The sequence below is a fragment of the Camelina sativa genome, chromosome 13 (assembly GCF_030686135.1).
Source record: "Camelina sativa cultivar CO46 ecotype springtype chromosome 13, ASM3068613v1".
Taxonomy (NCBI): domain Eukaryota; kingdom Viridiplantae; phylum Streptophyta; class Magnoliopsida; order Brassicales; family Brassicaceae; genus Camelina; species Camelina sativa.
Window position 1 is genome coordinate 13,027,538 of NC_141892.1, and position 12,691 is coordinate 13,040,228.

Consider the following 12,691-nt stretch of genomic DNA (forward strand, 5'->3'; position numbering starts at 1 on the left):
TGCATGTTTTAATGTCTGACTTAAAAGAGCTTCAGCTAGCTATGATTGTAGCCTGTAGTAATGGTATTGGTAGCATTTGTTTGTAATCAACAACACATAGTAAGTAGTAACATAGCATGACTTCAAAAAAAAAAAGTTAACAGTACTATTATTTTTTCACAAATCGTGCCGAAATACATAAGTTATTTAGGTGGTTTGTAAACCAATTATTATTTGACTGTAAATATTCATGTTCACCCTGCCGGCCCGGATAACTAAAGTAAACTATAATTGGATGTATATGATCTATATTTAACACAATTTTATGGAATTAACATGCAAGAAAGATTCGTTTTTTTACAAATTTTCCAACAAAATATTGTTGCAAGAAAGATCTCTCTGCAAAATCACTTCCGGTGGAGATTGAATCGTAGTTTTTCCAAATTGATTCACCAACTTGATCAGTTTGAACTCAGTATTCCAATCTTTAAAAGGAACATGACTACTAGTATCACCAGCGTTAGAACATCACCTGCCTGCTATAGAGAATCCACCCAAACAAATCTGTTCCTAAAAAAAAACTATATATCGGCAGATGCTCTCACAGTTTCTAGAACTACTACTACTACGGCTTGGTTCCGTTTCAATGGGGAACATACCTGAAAAATGAAAGATGACTTAGGATCTGTGTGTGTGTGAACTCCATCACTTGTTTCTCTGCTCGTACGTGGAAGTTCTCTCGGTCTAACTTGTTAAAACAATCCAACAACATAGCTCACCATGATAGATTCTAGATAGATCTAACGGTATCTCTGAATAATACTTCTATATTCAATTAGAATCTGAGAAATGTAACAGAGTTTGGGAATTACAAATCAAAGAGAGAAGAGCTTAATCTGAGAATGCGTTGATCAACATAGATCAACTCTTGAGCACATCACTTGAGAATAACAAACACAGATTCAACATAATGAGGAAGAAGAGCTTCAAAGCTCTTTTAAGCTGATCCCGTAACGGCCAAAGTCTTTCCTCTCTTCTGGTCCACGTCATCCTCTTCTTCACTTACTTCCTTCTGACGTGACATTGTACAATCGTATCACACCACCACCCAACAACTTATCAAAGCAGCTAATTCAATTCTCCGTTGTGCAATGAGAATCTATTCCAACATGATGATGACTAAGCACATGATTGTGAATTATCAAATCTATAATCAAAGCATATGATTAATGATGTGATTAATCTAAAGCAACACAAGTAGAAAATTTCTCACCGAACAATTCTGCTAATGATTGGGATGTATAATCGTTTTACTCCTAGTTTTAATAATATGAAATATATATATATATATACTAGATAAGGACCCGCCGATATGCGGGTTTAAAATTTTGTAAATAAAATTAAATTTAATAAAAATATATTAAAATATATTGTACTATTTATAAATTATTTTTTTTTGCTATAATACAATGATTAATATTCATATACAAACCTTTTATGTATGTTATCATTGAAAGTGTATTTTTTACACCTATGTATATTGTATGTTACAAATATATTATTTACCACCACCTAGAAAATATCCATATGAACAAATTAAGCCAACTATTATATGTCTCTTTACTTTCACTTTTGCATAGTTTCTTTAATCAATAAAATTGTTGGTTCAAAAAACATTTTGAATAAAAGATAAATTACATCACTATAGTGTACGACTAACCATGGAAAGAACCTCAGTTCTGTCCTCTTCCCTTTTAGAGAGAACCTTGCCTCCAACTTCCTCCACCATAAAGAGAATCTTCGCTCCGCCTTCCTCCCTTGGAGAGATAACCTTGCGTCCAACCTTTCCCACCTTCCTTTCTTGGAGAGATAACCTTGAATCCAACCTCCTCCACCATAGAGAGAACCTCGGCTCTGCCCTCCTCATGTGTGGAGAGAACATGTTCACGTCTTTTAGCTATCTCAAAGTTGCTTGCTCCAGCAACCAATAAAACTAACCCTTTTTTAAATCTTTTGATACTAACTAATATTAAATTTCCCAATATATTTCATGGAAGTTTCTTTGACACACCACGATGTAGCCTTTGTCTCCAAGCTCCTATGGATCTATCAACAACGATTTATGTTTTTCCAATCTATCTATGTTTGTTGTAGGCTTGTATTTGATTAGCCTATTTGATCCAACCATTAGGTTGATTTATTACCTTTTGAGATTGAACGAATGGTAACAATTATGTTTGCACAAAAAAGGGTCTATGACCAACCAATCAAGGTTGAAAAATTAGAGGAAAATTAATTTGACATAATTAATGAAATAATAGAAAATTATAAGCACAATAATTTATGAATCTCAAATAATTCAAAGATAAAAATATAATTTAAATAAAACAATCTAAAACTACTACAATAAATTTTAAAATACAGTATTAGAAAAAGAAGATGCATATATTAATCTTCCATTTTTTTTGGATCAACATATTAATCTTACCTATTCCAAACTGAAAAAGTAGAAAGTAGGATTATATTTTGGTTTGAAAAAATAAGGAAAATTTGTCTTCCCACTAAAAAAAGTTTGACCAATAGAACAAAGTTGAAATCAATATTTTTGAATAAATTAATTTGTTAGATGAATAATATGAGACGATCTATGTTTATATAGAAGTGAATATTTACATTTTTAGAATTAATAATTTTCTGTATATTTTCCTTAATCATTTTCTATTTTATGAGGAAATTTATTCCAGTGAGCTCATTGCTTTTTTAAAAAAAAATTCTTGCTTCCCACTTTATTGTAAGACGTAATATCGGTCGACGATAAGAACGCTTTCTGTTTAGTTGATCAAGTGTTATATAATCCCTTTTGTTATCTTGCATTTGTGTATTCATCTTTTTTTTTTAATGCTACATGTCCTGCAAATTAATAGAAATAATAATAACACCGTGAAAAATTTGTTAATCCCAAAAACTTTAGTTATTATGCATAAGAAACTTTGTTAACACTTCAAAATCAATGATTGTGTAGTTATGAAATTGTGAAATGAACAAAATTCAAAGAAACGACGACGAAAAACACGTGGTAATATCTAAGAATCTTTTTATATAGTTGCTTCTATTAGATAACAAACAAAATACCTTCGATACTTGTTCAAGAACGATAATGTGTCAAATAAAAGGTTAATAAAGAAACAAAGAAGAAATTTTTACCAAGAAAAACAAAGTTAGTCGAAATTATTTTGTTTGGTGAAAAATATGTCATCATCTATTTGATTATATAGAGGGGTGTATTTACAATCCTTTTCTTTTTAGGATTAACAATTTTTTTAATATAATAAGATTATAATTATCTTATGCATCGTTTTACCCAGCTTGAAAACTGTGATTTTTGATCGTTAAAATTGACACGTGTCACTATCTGATGAGTTACTAACTTTGATATGTGATTTCAGATCGTTAAAACTGACACGTGTCATGATCTGGTGTATTTTTAACTTTGATCTCTGATCGTTAAAACTAACACGTGTCACGATCTGGTGAATTACTAACTTTAAGAACCAAACTTTATATAATAACTAGATGAGGACCCGCTCGATGTGCGGGTTTAAAGTTTTATAAATGAACTTAAATTTATTAAAATTTGTTGTATGTTATATATAAATTTTATTTTTGTTAAAATATACTGATTTATATCCACTTACAAATATTTTATGTATGTTACTATTAAAAGTATATATTTTTACACCTAAATGTACTCTTGTATGTTACAAAATTATTTTTATCACCATCTAGATATAGTCTATATAAACACATTAAACCAAATATAGTACTTTCACTTCTGCATAGTTTTTTAATTACTAAAATAGTTGGCTCAAAACATTTTGAATAAAAGATATATAGCATAATATACTAATCAATGATGTATCATCATAATAATGTATGACCACCATGGAGAAAACATCGGCTCCGCCTTCATCCCTTATGGAGAGAGCCTTGCGTCCAACCTCCTCCACCATGGAGAGAATTTTGGCTCCGCCTTTATCCCTTGGACAGATAACCTTGCGTCCAATCTCCTCCACCTTCTTCCCTTGCAGAGATAACTTTGTGTCCAACCTTCTCTACCATAGGGAGAACCTCGGCTCTGCCCTCTTCATATGTGGAGAAAATATGTTCACGTCTTTTTGCTATCTCAAAATGACTTGTTCCAACAACCAATGAAAGTAAAAACAATTTTCTAACGTCACAAAAAAATCTTTTGATAGTAACTAATGTTAAATTTTCCAATGTATTCGTGATAGTAACTATGCCAAAGTGAAAGTAAAATAGTTGGCTTAATGTGTTTATATATAACATAATATAATAATCAATGATGTATCATCACAATAATGTATGACCGCGATGGAAAAAACCCCGGCTCCGCCCTCATCCCTTGTGGAGAGAACATTGCGTCCAACTTCCTCCATCATGGAGAGAACCTTGGCTCCGCCTTCCTCCCTTGGAGAGATAACGTTGCGTCCAACCTCCTCCACCTTCCTCTGTTGGGTAGATAACCTTGTGTCCAACCTTCTCCACCATAGAGAGAACCTCGACTCTGCCCTCATCCTGTGTGGAGAGAAAATGTTCACGTCTTTTTGATATCTCAAAACAGCTTGCTCCGACGACCCATAAACGTCAAAACCTTTTTCAATCGTCACAAAATCTTTTGATAGTAACTAATGCTAAATTTCTCAATGAATTCGTGGAAGTGTCTTTGACACACCATAATGTAGCCTCTTTCTCTGTAACGCTTCAACCGCTACATTGTTTAGTGAGCCCATGCCTACTCTCAATCCATGGGCCCACCTTCCCAAGTGGGCCCTACATCTATTCTCGGCTTGTGGAACAACCCATATTCGATGGCCGGTTTGTTACGTCTGGGAGTCTTTAAAAACTTGATTACCGACCTTACAAATCAACAAATGATATTTTCTTGTGTTTTGTCCTCCCCCGCACAATTTCGACAATCGCTTCCACAAAGGTCACCCATCATGAAGTTCTCTCAGGACCCTTGACTGAAAAAATAAGTGCATTTTAGTGATGTGTGTGGCTAAATCAATTCTTTTAAACATTTCCGCAAACCATGGTGTCAGAGTCTTTGAGCTCCTATGGATCTATCAACAACGATTTATTTTTTCCAATCTATCTATCTATGTTTGTTGTACGCTTGTGTTTAATTAGCCTATTTTATCAATTCATTAGGTTGATGAGCTTCTATTCGTTATCTCCCTTTTGGGATTGAATGAATAATGGTAACAATTATGTTTGCAAAAAAAAAAAAAAGGGTTTATAACCAACCAATCAAGGTTGAGAAATTGAAAAAAAAAATAATTTGGCATAATTAAAGAAACAATAGAAAATTATAAACATGGGAATATATGATTCCCAAATCATTCAAAGATTAAAATATAAATTTTAACAATCTAAAATACTACAATAAAATTTAAAATACAGTATTAGAAAAAAAAGACTCATATATTAATATATTTTTTTGGTCAACATATTAAGCTAAACTATTCCCAATCGAAAAAGAAGAAAGTAGTAGAAAATTTTGGTTTAAGAGAATAAGAAAAATTTATCTTTCCATTAAAATATATTCCCAATTAAACATAGTTGAAAACAATGTTTTTGAATAAATTATTTAAATATGAAGCGATCTTTGATTATATAGAAGTGAGTACAAAATTTAGAATTAATAATTAAGATTATATTTTCTTTAATTTTTTTTATATAATTAATCACTTAAAATTTTAAATAAGTAAATAATATTATAATTTCGAATTTTATGAAATATATATAATCTCCTTATAATTAATTTCAAAAACTTTGTTTTTTTTTCTAAATTCTGAATTTTTTTATAATTATCTTTTTTGCTTTATTAATATGTTTTTAAACAAAATATTTTCTTTTTGCTGTAATCAAATTCTCAGATTGATAACTTGACACATGTCAAAATCTCAGATTGATAACTTGACACATGTCAAAATCTTGTTAATGGCTAACTTTCAAAACCTAACTTTATATAATAAGATATATATAATTATTATCAATCAAAATAATATCTAAATTATGAAATTAAAAGAAAGTTGAACCTCAGTTAAACCTTTTCATTCAAATTATAGAACTAAATTCAAATATAAGTTATATATAAATTAAAAATTAGAAATTGTTAAATAAGAATTCAAGAGAAAAAAAATTAATTAAATAAAGATATATATATATATATATATATATGTTTTTTGCACAATATATATATAGATATATTTGTTTAATGAAAATTGGAAATATAAAATATTTATAGCAAGGAAAATTGAAAGTTACACACTAAAATCTAATACCAAAATATTTCACTACGGGAAGAAAAAAGTATTTTACAAGGTATCGAATTATTAAATCTTAGTTCAGAAACTTCTTGGATGCTTGGTTCACTAGCTAACATATCTTCTTAAATAACAAGTAACTATAATGTAGATCTATAACAAGTTAACAACTATAGAATAGTCTGACTTATGCTCTCGAAGAACAAACATTTCTCGATCGATTTATTAAACAATTAAAGAGGTATCTTTGAAAACATTTTATTACCCCAACACGTCCGACATTTAATATTTCTAAGGAAACCTTTGGATTCGAATGTTTTTTTTTTGGTGGTATCAGTGTATATTTTTGTGGTGATTTAACAGTATAAAAGATATGAACTCCAACATTAAAACGTTTCTTATGATGTAAAATTTACAATAACAACTACAACTTTAAACTTCCAAAAAAAAACCCTTTAAGACTCATTTAATCTCTCTTCTTTTTTGTTGTTGTGCAAACAGACTCATTTAATCTCTCTCTGTCACTGTAAACTTCATAAAGGGAACTAATTACATATATGTTCTTATGCTATGCGATGAAAGACACATGTGTACAATATCAAAAACATCTATAACAGTGTATACTTTTTTGCTAAAAGAATACAACAAATAAATATAAAAGTATGTATTCAACACTTCTTCTGGCAGATTGGGTCGGGTACTCTCCCCCTGTTAGAACGGCTTGCGTATCGAGGTGTTCGGTGTGAGGCTTTGTGTAAACGGTGTGACTCGGCAGTTGATGTGTCTGCATTTTATAGGGTTTTAACTATAGTTTTTAGGATTGTTTTGAGTCTTTTCTTAGGTCCAAGTGTGCTTTTAGAGTCCTTTTTGTCTTTTGTGAGTCTTTACAGGTTCTAGGTGACTTTGGAAGGAATCTGAGCGTTTTGGGGATGGAAATATGCATCTGGAGCTTAATTGGTTGAAGTCTGATCGAGCTAGAAGGCAGATGAAGTAAGAGCAGAAATTCATTCTGGATCGACTGATCCTTTCGGGATAGACCAGTCCCCGTCCCCGACGCAATCTTTCCTTTTCTGGTTTAAACCGACTTTTTAGGGATTTATTTTACTATTTAACCACGGGGCTCGACCCCTAGAAAGACAACTTTTACTCTACACCGTTTTTGAGCACTTGTAAGCTTGGGAGAAGATCTCTAATCCTTTCTAACCCTTTGGAGAAGAATTCTGAACCCTATTATCTCTTTTTGCAATTCAAACATGTTTTCTTCATATTTGATTTGTGATTGTTTCTGTTCGATGTCTGAGTAGTCTCTCTGTTGGGTTTCGGGTTTCAAAAGGGGGTTTTATGATTTATTGATTTAGGTTGTTAGATTTGGGATTGATCTCTTGTGTTCTTCATCTATTGTTGTTCTTATTGCTTAAACTAGATTAGCTACCTAGTTTATGATCTTAGGTTTAATTCATCTAGGCATCAAAAGTGTTGTTGAATTACTTGAAAAGAACATAGGTGAGCAAGGTGATCCTTAGCCAACGACAGTTGAAGTTGGGGCACCTTGTGAACATAATCGGACTAGAACTTAATGCTTGCTAGGATTGTTTAGATCCAAACGACGGTTTAGGGTTCATTCGATTTCTTGCTTAGATAACTAACACTGCGACAGTAGGTTAGTTTTATATTTGAGATCCGAGTTCAAGAACGGTTCCTAAAGTTATCCCAATCCATCACCCAATTTCGTGATCCTAACCCTTGATTGATTCCCTGCGCCCAATACTTTCTCTTAAATTTACAAACTCTTATTTATTTTCTGTTTTAATTCTGTTACTTGCAAAACAAACTTCCTCTTTGCTTTAGCTATACTCAGTCTATATAATTTCATAGTGTATCGTTTGGTCTCTGTGGATTCGACCCTGAAGTACTACGACGACACCACTAGATCGTGGTTGAGTGTGCTTTGGGTTATTGATTTAACTCTAGATCAATTTGGCGCCGTTGCCGGGGACCAAAACGATTGCCTTTGAGATTTTAGAATTGAGTATAGTCTAAGATTTATTTTTGTTTTTACTAATTATTTTTTTTTTTTTTTTTTTGTAGATAAAAAAAATGAAAAAAGTCTTTGGGGCCATGGATTACGATGACTGGCAGCAGGAAGAGGAGACCACATTTGATGAAGACATTCTAGATGAGCATTATGTGGAGCCACCGTTCGATGAGAGTGTTCTTACACCGGATCAAAAAGTTAAGTTGGATGAGCTTTACATGGAGCATCCAACAACGACAAGGAGGAACTTAGCAGCAATGATCCGGTTGAATCTCATCTCACATCGAGCAGTACTTGAAGGGAGGGAGCCCACTTTCACAGAGATTAGGGAAGCCCATGCTTGCGAAAAGGTAATATATTGGGTTCCACCAAGCCAAATAGAAGGTACATGCGTTTCCACCCTTGAAATTCATGATTTTGAGGATATTCACATGCCATGCATTGAAGATGTGACTTCTAGTTTGGATACTCCATTGCTCATTGATGAATGCTATGATTTGATATGTGAGTCTCAACGGCTAGACATCTTAAGAGCAGAAAAACTTGCTAGGGATTATCATGAAATATGTTTTGATATTGAATATCATTATGCTTTGAATTCTCATGATCTCGAGTTTAAGTTTTCAATGCCTGATGTATCTAGCTCTCTTCTTGAAGAATCTTACCTAGGGTGTGTTCTTGATATTGATACAATTTTGCATGAAACAAAAGACCCTGAGGTTGATTATATGAATGAGGATATTGTGTTTTATGAAGTTAATGGTGATGAAGTTAATTATTTTGTGAAAACCTCGTTTGAACCTGAAATTGACTTTATTTTTCCATTAAATGCATTTGATCCTCATGAGCATCCAACCATCAAGGAATATTTCAAAGTATATGCTACATTTGTAGTAAACTTCCTAGATGTGAATTTTATTGTTTTGCCATGGATAATTGTGTGTTGCTTGACACATATTGTTTATTGCATTAACAAGAGAAGGACTAAAGGTCCATTGGCTCAGCCTTTTGATACTCATGATTAACATTTTGTGTTGAGCGGTCAAGCTATAGACCTTAAACAAGCGCTTATGGGAGGCAACCCATGGGGTTTGTGCTGGCTTACCCTTTAATTTTTATTTGTCTTAGGATTTTGGTTTTGTTTTTAGGATTTATTACTGTGAAATCACGTCTGGTGTTAAGTATTTTCAGGAACAGGTTCCAAACGCAGAAGATCCGAAATTTTTTGTTCCAGGAGCTTCGGATCGATCGATCCTCCTTACAGATCGGTCGATCCCGTTGGTTTGCTGCGGGTATCTCCAAGTTCAATAATGTTTCAGATCAATCGATCCCATTCAGAGACCAATCGATCCCCACCCTTGCCAACACAACTCCGACACCAACTGCGAGATCACTGGTTTTTGTTTCTTGTCCTTACTTTTTCTTTTTCATTTTTCTTATTTTCTTTGTGGGATTTGTTCTTTTCTTGGTTTTCCTTTCACACCGGGACGGTGTGAAGTAAGTCTGGGGGAGGGATGTCTCCATGTTACTAATGTCGTTTTCTTTGGTTGTTTCCTTTTGATTTTTCGAGTCTTTGAGTCATTTTCTTATTTTTATCGAGTCTAAAAAAAAACAAAACGAAAAAAAATTGGGAAACTATGATCATTTCTAGGAATCTTTTGCTTTGAGCTAACACTCTTATGATTACTTTTGTACCTCTGATTTGGAATGAAGCTTGGAATGAACATGAGCAGTCTCAACACGCCCCAAAAGACACTCGCCAAGGAGAACACTAAGTCGAACCAGAAGTTGACTCTAGCTTTAACAGGACTTAACCGGATTTAATTTCTTACCTTGGGGCTTGGTATACATCGGACAAGACTCCTCCCTTCAAGCCTTACAGGACGTGCATCTCCTCACAAAGTATGCTTCCCCTCTCTCTTCCCTTCAGTACTCAATAAAAAAAAAATAAAAAAAAGAGAGAAAAGAAAAAAATATGAGAAGAAGAGGATATAGGTAATAAAAGAAGTGAACCGAGGGTTGTGCGTAAACCCGTGCATCTTTCGGAACCCATGGAAACCTGTCCACAAGAAAAGAGCAAAGGATTGATAAAAAAAAAAAAATGATACCCTAGAAAATTAGGGAGAAATCAATCCTTTGGAAGTGAGAAAAGAGAGAGGAAAGGGAGCATAAGAGGAGGTCTTGGGCGATAAGAGGTTGAAGGAGTCAACAGTTCAATGATCGATACTCCCATGGTAAGACCGCACCTTTTTACTAATCTGATGTAGAGAGACAACGATGGGGAGATTGAAGGTTCTCTAAGGCTGTGGAGATCAGAGTAGGGAGTGTTGATCCTAACCATGGGCAGAGTACAGAAAGTAGTTCTCGATTTGATGTTATGAAGAGTGTAGAGAAGAGGTTCCCAAGAATAATGTGAGTTTCCACTTTCAAACATTTTCTCTGTTCTTGAGTTTCTGTCTGTTCTTGCTTGAGGACAAGCAAAGATTCAAGTCCGGGGGAATTGATGTGTCTGCATTTTATAGGGTTTTAACTATAGTTTTTAGGATTGTTTTGAGTCTTTTCTTAGGTCCAAGTGTGCTTTTAGAGTCCTTTTTATCTTTTGTGAGTCTTTACAGGTTCTAGGTGACTTTGGAAGGAATCTGAGCGTTTTGGGGATGGAAATATGCATCTGGAGCTTAATTGGTTGAAGTCTGATCGAGCTAGAAGGCAGATGAAGTAAGAGCAGAAATTCATTCCGGATCGATTGATCCTTTCGGGATCGACCAGTCCCCGTCCCCGACGCAAACTTTCCTTTTCTGGTTTAAACCGACTTTTTAGGGATTTATTTTACTATTTAACCACGAGGCTCGACCCCTAGAAAGATAACTTTTACTCTACGCCGTTTTTGAGCACTTGTAAGCTTGGGAGAAGATCTCTAATCCTTTCTAACCCTTTGGAGAAGAATTCTGAACCCTATTATCTCTTTTTGCAATTCAAACATGTTTTCTTCATATTTGATTTGTGATTATTTCTGTTCGATGTCTGAGTAGTCTCTCTGTTGGGTTTCGGGTTTCAAAAGGGGGTTTTATGATTTATTGATTTAGGTTGTTAGATTTGGGATTGATCTCTTGTGTTCTTCATCTATTGTTGTTCTTATTGCTTAAACTAGATTAGCTACCTAGTTTATGATCTTAGGTTTAATTCATCTAGGCATCAAAAGTGTTGTTGAATTACTTGAAAAGAACATAGGTGAGCAAGGTGATCCTTAGCCAACGACAGTTGAAGTTGGGGCACCTTGTGAACATAATCGGACTAGAACTTAATGCTTGCTAGGATTGTTTAGATCCAAACGACGGTTTAGGGTTCATTCGATTTCTTGCTTAGATAACTAACACTGCGACAGTAGGTTAGTTTTATATTTGAGATCCGAGTTCAAGAACGGTTCCTAAAGTTATCCCAATCCATCACCCAATTTCGTGATCCTAACCCTTGATTGATTCCCTGCGCCCAATACTTTCTCTTAAATTTACAAACTCTTATTTATTTTCTGTTTTAATTCTGTTACTTGCAAAACAAACTTCCTCTTTGCTATAGCTATACTCAGTCTATATAATTTCATAGTGTATCGTTTGGTCTCTGTGAATTCGACCCTGAAGTACTACGACGACACCACTAGATCGTGGTTGAGTGTGCTTTGGGTTATTGATTTAACTCTAGATCAGGAGACTTCTCCACCAACACCGCGAATGAAGCCAATGCACTGATTGAGAATCTTGCAGCCAGCTGAGACATACCAAGAGGGTACGGAAGAAGTAAACTATATGGGAGGACAAGGGAACTTCCAAAATCGAGGTTTTAACCAAAATTTTAGGAATCATCCTAATATGTCCTATAGGAGCAATAACGTCGAGAATCCTCAGGATCAGGTCTACCCACCGCGACCTCAGCAGAACAACTTTGCACAGGGCTTCCAGAACAAGGGTACAGGTTTTGGAGGATCGAATTTCCAACAAAAACCTCAGGTCAACAACTTCGCGCAAGGGTATCAACCGGTTGCACCGCAGGCAGCAGTCCCACAGGAGAGCAAACTGGAACAGATGATGCATGCTCTGATGGAGAACCAGAAGAAAAATGCCACTGAGGTGACTGTCAAGATCGACAACATGTATTCTGAGCTGAATGGGAGAATCGAATCGTTAAAGTCTCACATGAGAGTGTTGGAAAACCAAGTGGCACAATCCGCAGCTAGAGTCAAGGCACCTCCAGGGACACTTCCAGGAAAAAACGAGGCTAATCCAAAAAAATACGTGAATGTCGTCACCCTTCGAAGCGGCAAGGAGTTCCCTGC